The sequence below is a fragment of the Anabrus simplex genome, chromosome 1 (assembly GCF_040414725.1).
Source record: "Anabrus simplex isolate iqAnaSimp1 chromosome 1, ASM4041472v1, whole genome shotgun sequence".
NCBI lineage: Eukaryota > Metazoa > Arthropoda > Insecta > Orthoptera > Tettigoniidae > Anabrus > Anabrus simplex.
Genome location: NC_090265.1, coordinates 44,646,175 through 44,660,530, shown reverse-complemented (window position 1 = coordinate 44,660,530; position 14,356 = coordinate 44,646,175). Strand labels below are relative to the sequence as shown.

At 43.0% G+C, this 14,356-nt stretch overlaps 8 non-coding genes across 8 annotated transcripts; 3 read left to right on the top strand and 5 right to left on the bottom strand.

Annotated features, from left to right (window-relative positions):
* Positions 1-2,170: 2,170 nt before the first annotated feature.
* On the bottom strand, positions 2,171-2,250 carry TRNAL-UAG (transfer RNA leucine (anticodon UAG)). Its single transcript has one exon. It is a non-coding gene; the product is annotated as a tRNA-Leu (tRNA).
* A 1,760-nt stretch (positions 2,251-4,010) lies between these two features.
* TRNAL-UAG (transfer RNA leucine (anticodon UAG)) lies at positions 4,011-4,091 on the bottom strand. Its single transcript has one exon. It is a non-coding gene; the product is annotated as a tRNA-Leu (tRNA).
* Positions 4,092-5,594: 1,503 nt separating this feature from the next.
* TRNAL-AAG (transfer RNA leucine (anticodon AAG)) lies at positions 5,595-5,674 on the top strand. The gene has a single exon. It is a non-coding gene; the product is annotated as a tRNA-Leu (tRNA).
* Positions 5,675-5,845: 171 nt separating this feature from the next.
* TRNAL-UAG (transfer RNA leucine (anticodon UAG)) lies at positions 5,846-5,925 on the bottom strand. Its single transcript has one exon. It is a non-coding gene; the product is annotated as a tRNA-Leu (tRNA).
* Positions 5,926-10,751: 4,826 nt separating this feature from the next.
* TRNAL-AAG (transfer RNA leucine (anticodon AAG)) lies at positions 10,752-10,831 on the top strand. Its single transcript has one exon. It is a non-coding gene; the product is annotated as a tRNA-Leu (tRNA).
* A 170-nt stretch (positions 10,832-11,001) lies between these two features.
* Positions 11,002-11,081, bottom strand: TRNAL-UAG (transfer RNA leucine (anticodon UAG)). Its single transcript has one exon. It is a non-coding gene; the product is annotated as a tRNA-Leu (tRNA).
* Positions 11,082-12,597: 1,516 nt separating this feature from the next.
* TRNAL-AAG (transfer RNA leucine (anticodon AAG)) lies at positions 12,598-12,677 on the top strand. The gene has a single exon. It is a non-coding gene; the product is annotated as a tRNA-Leu (tRNA).
* A 170-nt stretch (positions 12,678-12,847) lies between these two features.
* Positions 12,848-12,927, bottom strand: TRNAL-UAG (transfer RNA leucine (anticodon UAG)). The gene has a single exon. It is a non-coding gene; the product is annotated as a tRNA-Leu (tRNA).
* Positions 12,928-14,356: the final 1,429 nt, after the last annotated feature.

Sequence of the window (14,356 nt, the reverse complement as noted above, 5' to 3'; positions counted from 1 at the left end):
GAAAAAAATATATAAATAAAATGACTCAAAAACTTAATAAAATTACTAAGCATAATTAACCGAAATGTCCGTAGTATGGGCGCCAGAGTTCACCAGAATGGATCCCTCGAATTTAGATAAGAGCATGATAAACTTTATATCTCAGGGCGTGTACATAATGCTGCGTACTGGTACATTTGCTGTAGGCCTTACCTAACCTGCTGAAAACGACTAATTAGGTAGGAACTGCACCTAGGTTCATCAATAACTCCACTGATTCTAAAATAGCTAACTATATTCTTAACAAAATCCGTGCATGAGCACCTCATCAACACACAACATTATACATATAATACACACATAAAATATTACTGGAAGACTCCATATTTACAACAACAACAACAATAATGAAAACCGTGGGAAAACGAAAGCGAGAACTAGGCTACCATTTGTAGATAGTCCGATGAACAATGTACATGTATGAAGATAAATACCCTTCACTGTCTATATATCAATTCGACTTACCGATTCTCATAATCGGCAGTTATCACATCACACAGATACTGTACCTTGTACTACTGTGTTCATATATTTTAACACTTGTTGTAAAGATATATACACACGTCTGTCGATCCTCAACATAAATTATGGAAAGTCTGAGATAGCTTTCACCAACATATAATGCTAGGCCGCCACAAGTGCTACAATACTTAATGCGCAAGCACTCTCCAGAATCAGCCACTTTCCACGAACATAACAAGACTACGCTCCACGAACGTTTGAAATCCAGTCCATTGCAGACGTGCCACTCCAGTACCGTGTATCAGCACCACTTCCTTCCCGTACAGTGTCAGTTGTCGTTCCTTCATACAGTGTTACTGCTTGTAGTTGTAGTAGTTACATTAAAATGTCCCCGGTTGCCGCCGTATGATCAACCTTTATAGACATCAACATCCCCCACCTCTCAGATGATACGTCTGGATTGGTGCTTGCCCGCCAATCATGAGTGATCTCTACTGGTCAATACCATGCCCTGAACTCATACTAGGTTCCAAGACAATAACAAACACTCGGGTTTATTAAATGACTCACCGAACTTCCCTAGTACAACAACATCAACAAACACATCTCATCAGACACTGGGATATTTACATGACTCATGGAATATCCCGACACAAGTACATCACAACAAACACTGGGGTAGCCACATAACTCAACCAAATTACCAGGGTTATTAAAGCAATGTTTCCCCACTCGTGCAAAACAAATTACTCATACCTACATATGTGGATATCTTCCAGCTTACCAATATAAATGGCAAAATATACAAATGAAATACTGATAATAATAATAATAATAATAATAATAATAATAATAATAATAATAATAATAATAATAATAATAAATCGAATACTGACAATCATATCTCTAACTTGTACATATAATTCGGGGGTGTGATATATGTACTATCACAAGTCAAGGAAAATAAGTACGAACCTGTCTTGAGCAGAAATCGGGGAGCGAAGGTACGTTTCCTGTCTTGAAATTTTGTGACCTATTCTGTTCAGTAAATTATCAAAATCAGTAGGTGACATCCTGGTGAAATTTTTGTATTGACCACTAACGCTCTAGAACTTCATGTCCAACATTAATTCGGACCCAGTCCGCTTTTTGTACAGCTCAGTGCGCCAATACCGACGAGGTTTCTTTTGCTTATTTAAATAGGCTATAATCATAGCTGCGCCACTTGCTGCCATCACAGCAAGCAGAGTTTCATGCTCAGAAGTAATCTTTGCATGGAATTCACAGACTGATCCTGCTTCCAAATGGCGAGCAATCGGCGAGCAAATGGCTCAAGCAGTGCTCGCGAGCCGCTCGGACATTTATTTTTTTCACGAGCGGCTCATGAGCTGCTCGCGAGGCGCTCGGCTCACAAGATGCTCGCAAGTGTGTACGCACCTTAAGGCGCTGGTTTAAGGCACCAGTCCGAAAGGGCGTGGTTTCGAATCCCACCGCTGCCAGGAAATTTTAAATAGCTGGGGACTGTTCACAGTTAAATGAAGGTAAGCAATTTGCAAATTACACATAAGAGCTACAGAATACTCATTGAAGATCTTGCACAATTGAACAAAAAACGACGAGGATTGCATAATAAACCGAAGTGATCGTTCTTACTAAAGTAGAAAAGTGTTGGCAGCGGTGGGATTCGAACCCACGCCCTTTCGGACTGGTGCCTAAAACCAGCGCCTTAGACCGCTCGGCCACGCTACCCTTACGTACCTACCTCTGGAGAAGTTCACAATACCAAATGGAATAAAGTTCCCATATTCTAACCTTTCTAAAATATGTCTTACACATCATGCTCCCTGGCAAGGAATATATGTAATTTCACGTTCTAAATCATGGCTGCTAGGGCACTGGCAAGTAGGGACGCGTGAGTTTACATGGCAAGATCTGGCTATTCTTCTTCCTACCTTAATTCCTTTACCATCCAGGGTTGGTTTTTCCCTCTGACACAGCGGGGGATCTTAACTCCTCCGCATCTAGGGTAGTGTCCTGGAGCAAGGTACTTAGGAACGGCATACAACTTCTGAGTAGGACCAGTACTTCGCCTAGGCTTCCTCAACTGCCATGCCTAACCCTTTATGGCATACTGTTGCCGAGAGGAAATAAAACTATCCATCCCTATTAATGGATATAGATTGTGGAGAGAGGTAGTTTTACGGAAGATCTTCAACTGTAGGCCTACAGGTAGATAAACACATATATTTAAGGGGTGCCTTGTATTTTTTACACAACATATGATAAAACAGCATTAAAACCAAACGTACGCCTTCCATCCCGTCAGGATCCTCGCATACCAACACCCGATTTTTTTTACGTCGGCCCTCACCATCACATCACCATAGTATTCAGGAGGACGTCTGGCTCAACCTCAATGTCGTTACCGAATTACGGTCGTGGAAGTATACTTGCGCCTTGCACTAATTACCCATGGCCAGTAAGCAGGAATGTTCGGTCTTTGAATGTTAAAAGCTTACCGTAAAATATTGATAAATCGTATATATACCGCATTATGGCAATCCACATCACATACGGGTGTTAAGCTTTCAGACCCAGTTAAGACTTGCTGACAGCTTTAAGAAAACATTAAATCTTGAAATGTTCTTCGCCATACGAACACAAAAGAAATTCATGGGGCTGACGCAAAGCGTGAGAATATTTAAAGGGTCAGCCATTTAGAGAGAGGGATGTGGCCATGGCCTTAAGTTATGTATCGTGCTGGCATTTGCCTGGAGTAGAAGTGCTTTTTTTCAATTATTGCTTCTCGCTTTGCGTCGCGCAAACACACTTAAGTCTTAAGGCGACGATGGGAGAGGAAACGCCCAGGAATGGGAAGGAAGCGGCCCTGGCCTTAAATAAGGTACAGCCCTAGCATTTGCCTGGTGTGAATATGGGAAACCAAAGAAAACCATCTTCAGGGCTGCCGACAGTGGGGTTTCAACTCACTTCCTCCAGATGCGAGCTCACAGCTGCGCGCTCCTAACCCCACGCCAACTCGACCGGTGGAGTAGAATTGGGAAACCACCGAAAACCACTTCAAGGATACCAGAGCCGTGAATCGAACCCTGGCCTCTGGAGGTCGCAGCTAATCACGCTAACTACTACGCTACTGAGGCGAACTGAACTTTCATTATTAAGGAATAATATAAAGTACATTATCAGAATGTTAACGACAACAGGACGTTGTCAGTTTTCCGCACTAACTGCTAAGACGCCGGTAGCGTGGCCGAGCGATCTCAGGCGCTGGTTTAAGGCACCAGTCCGAAAGGGCGTGGGTTCGAATCCCACCGCTGCCAGGAAATTTTAAATAGCTGGGGACTGTTCACAGTTAAATGAAGGTAAGCAATTTGCAAATTACACATAAGAGCTACAGAATACTCATTGAAGATCTTGCACAATTGAACAAAAAACGACGAGGATTGCATAATAAACCGAAGTGATCGTTCTTACTAAAGTAGAAAAGGTGTTGGGAGCGGTGGGATTCGAACCCACGCCCTTTCGGACTGGTGCCTAAAACCAGCGCCTTAGACCGCTCGGCCACGCTACCCTTTCGTCCCTACCTCTGGAGAAGTTCACAATACCAAATGGAATAAAGTTCCCATATTCTAACCTTTCTAAAATATGTCTTACACATCATGCTCCCTGGCCAGGAATATATGTAATTTCACGTTCTAAATCATGGCTGCTAGGGCTCTGGCAAGTATTACATTTAGGGACGCGTGAGTTTACATGGCAAGATCTGGCTATTCTTCTTCCTACCTTAATTCCTTTACCATCCAGGGTTGGTTTTTCCCTCTGACACAGCGGGGGATCTTAACTCTTCCGCATCTAGGGTAGTGTCCTGGAGCAAAGTACTTAGGAACGGCATACAACTTCTGAGTAGGACCAGTACTTCGCCTAGGCTTCCTCAACTGCCATGCCTAACCCTTTATGGCATACTGTTGCCGAGAGGAAATAAAACTATCCATCTCTATTAATGAATATAGATAGTGGAGAGAGGTAGTTTTACGGAACATCTTCAACTGTAGGCCTACAGGTAGATAAACACATATATTTAAGGGGTGCCTTGTATTTTTTACACAACATATGATAAAACAGCTTAAAACCAAACGTACGCCTTCCACCCCGTCAGGATCCTCGCATACCAACACCCGATTTTTTTTACGTCGGCCCTCACCATCACATCACCATAGTATTCAGGAGGACGTCTGGCTCAACCTCAATGTCGTTACCGAATTACGGTCGTGGAAGTATACAAAGTACCCATGGCCAGTAAGTAGGAATGTTCGGTATTTGAATGTTAAAAGCTTACCGTAAAATATTGATAAATCGTATATATACCGCATTATGGCAATCCACATCACATACGGGTGTTAAGCTTTCAGACCCAGTTAAGACTTGCTGACAGCTTTAAAAAAACATTAAATCTTGAAATGTTCTTCGCCATACGAACACAAAAGAAATTCATGGGGCTGACGCAAAGAGTGAGAAGACTTAAAGCGTCAGCCATTTAGAGAGAGGGATGTGGCCATGGCCTTAAGTTATGTATCGTGCTGGCATTTGCCTGGAGTAGAAGTGCTTTTTTTCAATTATTGCTTCTCGCTTTGCGTCGCGCAAACACACTTAAGTCTTACGGCGACAATGGGAGAGGAAACGCCCAGGAATGGGAAGGAAGCGGCCGTGGCCTTAAATAAGGTACAGCCCTAGCATTTGCCTGGTGTGAATATGGGAAACCAAAGAAAACCATCTTCAGGGCTGCCGACAGTGGGGTTTCAACTCACTTCCTCCGGATGCGAGCTCACAGCTGCGCGCTCCTAACCCCACGCCAACTCGACCGGTGGAGTAGAATTGGGAAACCACCGAAAACCACTTCGAGGATACCAGAGCCGTGAATCGAACCCTGGCCTCTGGAGGTCGCAGCTAATCACGCTAACTACTACGCTACAGAGGCGAACTGAACTTTCATTGTTAAATAATAATATAGTGTACATTATCAGAATGTTAACGACAACAGGACGTTGTCAGTTGTCCGCACTAACTGCTAAGACGCCGGTAGCGTGGCCGAGCGGTCTAAGGCGTTGGTTTAAGGCACCAGTCCGAAAGGGCGTGGGTTCGAATCCCACCGCTCCCAGGAAATTTTAAATAGCTGGGGACTGTTCACAGTTAAATAAAGGTAAGCAATTTGCAAATTACACTTAAGAGCAACAGAATACTCATTGAAGATCTTGCACAATTGAACAAAAAACGACGAGGATTGCATAATAAACCGAAGTGATCGTTCTTACTAAAGTAGAAATGGTGTTGGCAGCGGTGGGATTCGAACCCACGCCCTTTCGGACTGCTGCCTAAAACCAGCGCCTTTGACCGCTCGGCCACGCTACCCTTTCGTACCTACCTCTGGAGAAGTTCACAATACCAAATGGAATAAAGTTCCCATATTCTAACCTTTCTAAAATATGTCTTACACATCATGCTCCCTTTCCAGGAATATATGTAATTTCACGTTCTAAATCATGGCTGCTAGGGCACTGGCAAGTATTACATTTAGGGACGCGTGAGTTTACATGGAAAGATCTGGCTATTCTTCTTCCTACCTTAATTCCTTTACCATCCAGGGTTGGTTTTTCCCTCTGACACAGCGGGGGATCTTAACTCTTCCGCATCTAGGGTAGTGTCCTGGAGCAAGGTACTTAGGAACGGCATACAACTTCTGAGTAGGACCAGTACTTCGCCTAGGCTTCCTCAACTGCCATGCGTAACCCTTTATGGCATACTGTTGCCGAGAGGAAATAAAACTATACATCTCTATTAACGGATATAGATTGTGGAGAGAGGTAGTTTTACGGAACATCTTCAACTGTAGGCCTACAGGTAGATAAACACATATATTTAAGGGGTGCCTTGTATTTTTTACACAACATATGATAAAACAGCATTAAAACCAAATGTACGCCTTCCACCCCATCAGGATCCTCGCATACCAACACCCGATTTTTTTTACGTCGGCCTTCACCATCACATCATCATAGTATTCAGGAGGACGTCTGGCTCAACCTCAATGTCGTTACCGAATTACGGTCGTGGAAGTATACTTGCGCCTTGCACTAAGTACCCATGGCCAGTAAGCAGGAATGTTCGGTCTTTGAATGTTAAAAGCTTACCGTAAAATATTGATAAATCGTATATATACCGCATTATGGCAATCCACATCACATACGGGTGTTAAGCTTTCAGACCCAGTTAAGACTTGCTGACAGCTTTAAAAAAACATTAAATCTCGAAATGTTCTTCGCCATACGAACACAAAAGAAATTCATGGGGCTGACGCAAAGAGTGAGAGGACTTAAAGGGTCAGCCATTTAGAGAGAGGGATGTGGCCATGGCCTTAAGTTATGTATCGTGCTGGCATTTGCCTGGAGTAGAAGTGCTTTTTTTCAATTATTGCTTCTCGCTCTGCGTCGCGCAAACACACTTAAGTCTTAAGGCGACGATGGGAGAGGAAACGCCCAGGAATGGGAAGGAAGCGGCCGTGGCCTTAAATAAGGTACAGCCCTAGCATTTGCCTGGTGTGAATATGGGAAACCAAAGAAAACCATCTTCAGGGCTGCCGATAGTGGGGTTTCAACTAACTTCCTCCGGATGCGCGCTCACAGCTGCGCGCTCCTAACCCCACGCCAACTCGATCGGTGGAGTAGAATTGGGAAACCACCGAAAACCACTTCAAGGATACCAGAGCCGTGTATCGAACCCTGGCCTCTGGAGGTCGCAGCTAATCACGCTAACTACTACGCTACAGAGGCGAACTGAACTTTCATTGTTAAGGAATAATATAAAGTACATTATCAGAATGTTAACGACAACAGGACGTTGTCAGTTGTCCGCACTAACTGCTAAGACGCCGGTAGCGTGGCCGAGCGGTCTAAAGGCGCGTACACACTTGCGAGCATCTTGCGAGCCGAGTGGCTCGCGAGCCGCTCACACTACGATGCTCGCAAGTGTGTACGGGGTAACGAGCGTAAAGCGAGCATGTTTTGAGCCACTCGCTGCGAGCCGACTGGAGTCGGTTTTCTAGGCGAGCACAAAGGGATGCTCGCGTTCAGTGTGGACGGCCAAGGAACGTGCTCGCAAGTGTGTACGGCAAAGTGAGCATCCCGTGAGCACGGCGGCCTGGTCGGATGAAGATGTGCTTATTTTAATAGACACTTATCGGACACATTCTGTTTTGTGGGACCCGAAAAGTGGTGATCACTTTAAAAAGAATGTGAAAGAGGATGCGTGGTGGGATATTGACACAACAATTGGACGACCCGCGGATGAATGTAAAAAGAAAATTATTTCTTTCTTGGCATCACTCCGGAGGGAAGAGAGCAAAGAAAAAAACAGTCGCACTACTGGAAAAGGTAAGTTCTCGTGTTTAAATAAAATGAAGCTTGAACTTCCTTTTTGTACATGATGTATTCATTTATTATCTGTTTAAAATAACAACTGTAGTAAACAAGTAATGATATAATAATCAATAAATATCAAAAGTGAACACAGGTTGCAATTCAATAGGTAGTACCTATACAATACCGTATTCAATCAATTCAGGTACTGAAGGCTAGTGTACGAATCTCCTGTGGCAAGGAAGCGTAAAGTTACTGCTAACCTGAAATGTTAAGTACACATGTAATTCAGAAATCGAACAAATCCCTTAATGAAAAAGTCAAAAAAGATAACTATAAATAGGTACTATTACAAAAACGTGAACGTGGTTCAAAATTAAATGAGCTAAAAAATTAATTTAAAAATTTGTTAGAAAGTTTGTAACTTTTTTGATGATTACTGATAAATAAAATCATGAAAAAAATATATAAATAAAATGACTCAAAAACTTAATAAAATTACTAAGCATAATTAACCGAAATGTCCGTAGTATGGGCGCCAGAGTTCACCAGAATGGATCCCTCGAATTTAGATAAGAGCATGATAAACTTTATATCTCAGGGCGTGTACATAATGCTGCGTACTGGTACATTTGCTGCAGGCCTTACCTAACCTCCTGAAAACGACTAATTAGATAGGAACTGCACCTAGGTTCATCAATAACTCCACTGATTCTAAAATAGCTAACTATATTCTTAACAAAATCCGTGCATGAGCACCTCATCAACACACAACATTATACATATAATACACACATAAAATATTACTGGAAGACTCCATATTTACAACAACAACAACAATAATGAAAACCGTGGGAAAACGAAAGCGAGAACTAGGCTACCATTTGTAGATAGTCCGATGAACAATGTACATGTATGAAGATAAATACCCTTCACTGTCTATATATAAATTCGACATACCGATTCTCATAATCGGCAGTTATCACATCACACAGATACTGTACCTTGTACTACTGTGTTCATATATTTTAACACTTGTTGTAAAGATATATACACACGTCTGTCGATCCTCAACATAAATTACGGAAAGTCTGAGATAGCTTTCACCAACATATAATGCTAGGCCGCCACAAGTGCTACGATACTTAATGCGCAAGCACTCTCCAGAATCAGCCACTTTCCACGAACATAACAAGACTACGCTCCACGAACGTTTGAAATCCAGTCCATTGCAGCCGTGCCACTCCAGTACCGTGTATCAGCACCACTTCCTTCCCGTACAGTGTCAGTTGTCGTTCCTTCATACAGTGTTACTGCTTGTAGTTGTAGTAGTTACATTAAAATGTCCCCGGTTGCCGCCTTATGATCAACCTTTATAGACATCAACATCCCCCACCTCTCAGATGATACGTCTGGATTGGTGCTTGCCCGCCAATCATGAGTGATCTCTACTGGTCAATACCATGCCCTGAACTCATACTAGGTTCCAAGACAATAACAAACACTCGGGTTTATTAAATGACTCACCGAACTTCCCTAGTACAACAACATCAACAAACACATCTCATCAGACACTGGGATATTTACATGACTCATGGAATATCCCGACACAAGTACATCACAACAAACACTGGGGTAGCCACATGACTCAACCAAATTACCAGAGTTATTAAAGCAATGTTTCCCCACTCGTGCAAAACAAATTACTCATACCTACATATGTGGATATCTTCCAGCTTACCAATATAAATGGCAAAATATACAAATGAAATACTGATAATAATAATAATAATAATGATAATAATAATAATAATAATAATAATAATAATAATAATAATAATAATAATAATAATAATAATAATAAATCGAATACTGACAATAATATCTCTAACTTGTACATATAATAAACGCATGCTTTTTTTTACGTCGGTCCTCACCATCACATCACCATAGTATTCAGGAGGACGTCTGGCTCAACCTCAATGTCGTTACCGAATTACGGTCGTGGAAGTATACTTGCGCCTTGCACTAAGTACCTATGGCCAGTAAGCAGGAATGTTCGGTCTTTGAATGTTAAAAGCTTACCGTAAAATATTGATAAATCGTATATATACCGCATTATGGCAATCCACATCACATACGGGTGTTAAGCTTTCAGACCCAGTTAAGACTTGCTGACAGCTTTAAAAAAACATTAAATCTTGAAATGTTCTTCGCCATACGAACACAAAAAAATTCATGGGGCTGACGCAAAGAGTGAGAAGATTTAAAGGGTCAGCCATTTAGAGAGAGGGATGTGGCCATGGCCTTAAGTTATGTATCGTGCTGGCATTTGCCTGGAGTAGAAGTGCTTTTTTTCAATTATTGCTTCTCGCTTTGCGTCGCGCAAACACACTTAAGTCTTAAGGCGACAATGGGAGAGGAAACGCCCAGGAATGGGAAGGAAGCGGCCGTGGCCTTAAATAAGGTACAGCCCTAGCATTTGCCTGGTGTGAATATGGGAAACCAAAGAAAACCATCTTCAGGGCTGCCGACAGTGGGGTTTCAACTAACTTCCTCCGGATGCGAGCTCACAGCTGCGCGCTCCTAACCCCACGCCAACTCGATCGGTGGAGTAGAATTGGGAAACCACCGAAAACCACTTCAAGGATACCAGAGCCGTGTATCGAACACTGGCCTCTGGAGGTCGCAGCTAATCACGCTAACTACTACGCTACAGAGGCGAACTGAACTTTCATTGTTAAGGAATAATATAAAGTACATTATCAGAATGTTAACGACAACAGGACGTTGTCAGTTGTCCGCACTAACTGCTAAGACGCCGGTAGCGTGGCCGAGCGGTCTAAGGCGCTGGTTTAAGGCACCAGTCCGAAAGGGCGTGGGTTCGAATCCCACCGCTGCCAGGAAATTTTAAATAGCTGGGGACTGTTCACAGTTAAATGAAGGTAAGCAATTTGCAAATTACACATAAGAGCTACAGAATACTCATTGAAGATATTGCACAATTGAACAAAAAACGACGAGGATTGCGTAATAAACCGAAGTGATCGTTCTTACTAAAGTAGAAAAGTGTTGGCAGCGGTGGGATTCGAACCCACGCCCTTTCGGACTGGTGCCTAAAACCAGCGCCTTAGACCACTCGGCCACGCTACCCATAAGTACCTACCTCTGGAGAAGTTCACAATACCAAATGGAATAAAGTTCCCATATTCTAACCTTTCTAAAATATGTCTTACACATCATGCTCCCTGGCCAGGAATATATGTAATTTCAGTTCTAAATCATGGCTGCTAGGGCACTGGCAAGTATTACATTTAGGGACGCGTGAGTTTACATGGCAAGATCTGGCTATTCTTCTTCCTACCTTAATTCCTTTACCATCCAGGGTTGGTTTTTCCCACTGACACAGCGGGGGATCTTAACTCTTCCGCATCTAGGGTGGTGTCCTGGAGCAAAGTACTTAGGAACGGCATACAACTTCTGAGTAGGACCAGTACTTCGCCTAGGCTTCCTCAACTGCCATGCCTAACCCTTTATGGCATACTGTTGCCGAGAGGAAATAAAACTATCCATCTCTATTAATGGATATAGATTGTGGAGAGAGGTAGTTTTACGGAACGTCTTCAACTGTAGGCCTACAGGTAGATAAACACATATATTTAAGGGGTGCCTTGTATTTTTTACACAACATATGATAAAACAGCATTAAAACCAAACGTACGCCTTCCACCCCGTCAGGATCCTCGCATACCAACACCCGAATTTTTTACGTCGGCCCTCACCATCACATCACCATAGTATTCAGGAGGACGTCTGGCTCAACCTCAATGTCGTTACCGAATTACGGTCGTGGAAGTATACTTGCGCCTTGCACTAAGTACCCATGGCCAGTAAGCAGGAATGTTCGGTGTTTGAATGTTAAAAGCTTACCGTAAAATATTGATAAATCGTATATATACCGCGTTATGGCAATCCACATCACATACGGGTGTTAAGCTTTCAGACCCAGTTAAGACTTGCTGACAGCTTTAAAAAAACATTTAATCTTGAAATGTTCTTCGCCATACGAACACAAAAGAAATTCATGGGGCTGACGCAAAGAGTGAGAAGATTTAAAGGGTCAGCCATTTAGAGAGAGGGATGTGGCCATGGCCTTAAGTTATGTATCGTGCTGGCATTTGCCTGGAGTAGAAGTGCTTTTTTTCAATTATTGCTTCTCGCTTTGCGTCGCGCAAACGCACTTAAGTCTTAAGGCGACGATGGGAGAGGAAACGCCCAGGAATGGGAAGGAAGCGGCCCTGGCCTTAAATAAGGTACAGCCCTAGCATGTGCCTGGTGTGAATATGGGAAACCAAAGAAAACCATCTTCAGGGCTGCCGACAGTGGGGTTTCAACTCACTTCCTCCGGATGCGAGCTCACAGCTGCGCGCTCCTAACCCCACGCCAACTCGACCGGTGGAGTAGAATTGGGAAACCACCGAAAACCACTTCAAGGATACCAGAGCCGTGAATCGAACCCTGGCCTCTGGAGGTCGCAGCTAATCACGCTAACTACTACGCTACAGAGGCGAACTGAACTTTCATTGTTAAGGAATAATATAAAGTACATTATCAGAATGTTAACGACAACAGGACGTTGTCAGTTGTCCGCACTAACTGTTAAGACGCCGGTAGCGTGGCCGAGCGGTCTAAGGCGCTGGTTTAAGGCACCAGTCCGAAAGGGCGTGGGTTCGAATCCCACCGCTGCCAGGAAATTTTAAATAGCTGGGGACTGTTCACAGTTAAATGAAGGTAAACAATTTGCAAATTACACATAAGAGCTACAGAATACTCGTTGAAGATCTTGCACAATTGAACAAAAAACGACGAGGATTGCATAATAAACCGAAGTGATCGTTCTTACTAAAGTAGAAAAGTGTTGGCAGCGGTGGGATTCGAACCCACGCCCTTTCGGACTGGTGCCTAAAACCAGCGCCTTAGACCGCTCGGCCACGCTACCCTTTCGTACCTACCTCTGGAGAAGTTCACAATACCAAATGGAATAAAGTTCCCATATTCTAACCTTTCTAAAATATGTCTTACACATCATGCTCCCTGGCCAGGAATATATGTAATTTCACGTTCCAAATCATGGCTGCTAGGGCACTGGCAAGTATTACATTTAGGGACGCGTGAGTTTACATGTCAAGGTCTGGCTATTCTTCATCCTACCTTAATTCCTTTACCATCCAGGGTTGGTTTTTCCCTCTGACACAGCGGGGGATCTTAACTCTTCCGCATCTAGGGTAGTGTCCTGGAGCAAAGTACTTAGGAACGGCATACAACTTCTGAGTAGGACCAGTACTTCGCCTAGGCTTCCTCAACTGCCATGCGTAACCCTTTATGGCATACTGTTGCCGAGAGGAAATAAAACTATCCATCTCTATTAATGAATATAGATTGTGGAGAGAGGTAGTTTTACGGAACATCTTCAACTGTAGGCCTACAGGTAGATAAACACATATATTTAAGGGGTGCCTTGTATTTTTTACACAACATATGATAAAACAGCATTAAAACCAAACGTACGCCTTCCACCCCGTCAGGATCCTCGCATACCAACACACGATTTTTTTTACGTCGGTCCTCACCATCACATCACCATAGTATTCAGGAGGACGTCTGGCTCAATCTCAATGTCGTTACCGAATTACGGTCGTGGAAGTATACTTGCGCCTTGCACTAAGTACCCATGGCCAGTAAGCAGGAATGTTCGGTCTTTGAATGTTAAAAGCTTACCGTAAAATATTGATAAATCGTATTGCACCCATCAGCTGAGTCTGATTGGCTAAATTTTAATAATTGTATTTAATAATTAACAGTAATAATCCGGCGGGTTAAAACATGGGACAGCATTGGTAATTTCTGGTAGCTAGCTCGTGAGAATGAAGCCTTGATAGGAACCCACGCTTCTTTCTCTGCTAAAAATAAATTATTGGAACACCTGTTATTACGTCATATTTCGAAACTGCGTAGTTAGAGTGGAAAAGTACTGGCAGGAGTGACTGAGATGGAGAATCATGGTTCTAGATACCCGAATCCCCTTATTCTGGAATGAACTCGTCCATATAGATGAACATCTGAGTATGCGCTCCAATCAGATGGCTGCATTTAAATAATTTCAAAATTAGCGCGACCAAATGATATGTGGCTTGTAATTAATCCCTGTCAGTATTTAAGGAAGATTATATCAAAAGGAGGTGTTAGTAATTATTGTAATAATTCTGGACTAACTTACTGGTTTGTGGCAAATGGATTAGAGTATTGTGTACCCAGGTGTTTGATATCAACAACAGTGGGAACCCCTTGCCAGCGTGGAGAGTGGCTCACCAGCGCGGCAGAAGATATAGTCCAACTAACGCCTACTGTATTGTAAAAGAAATTACGAA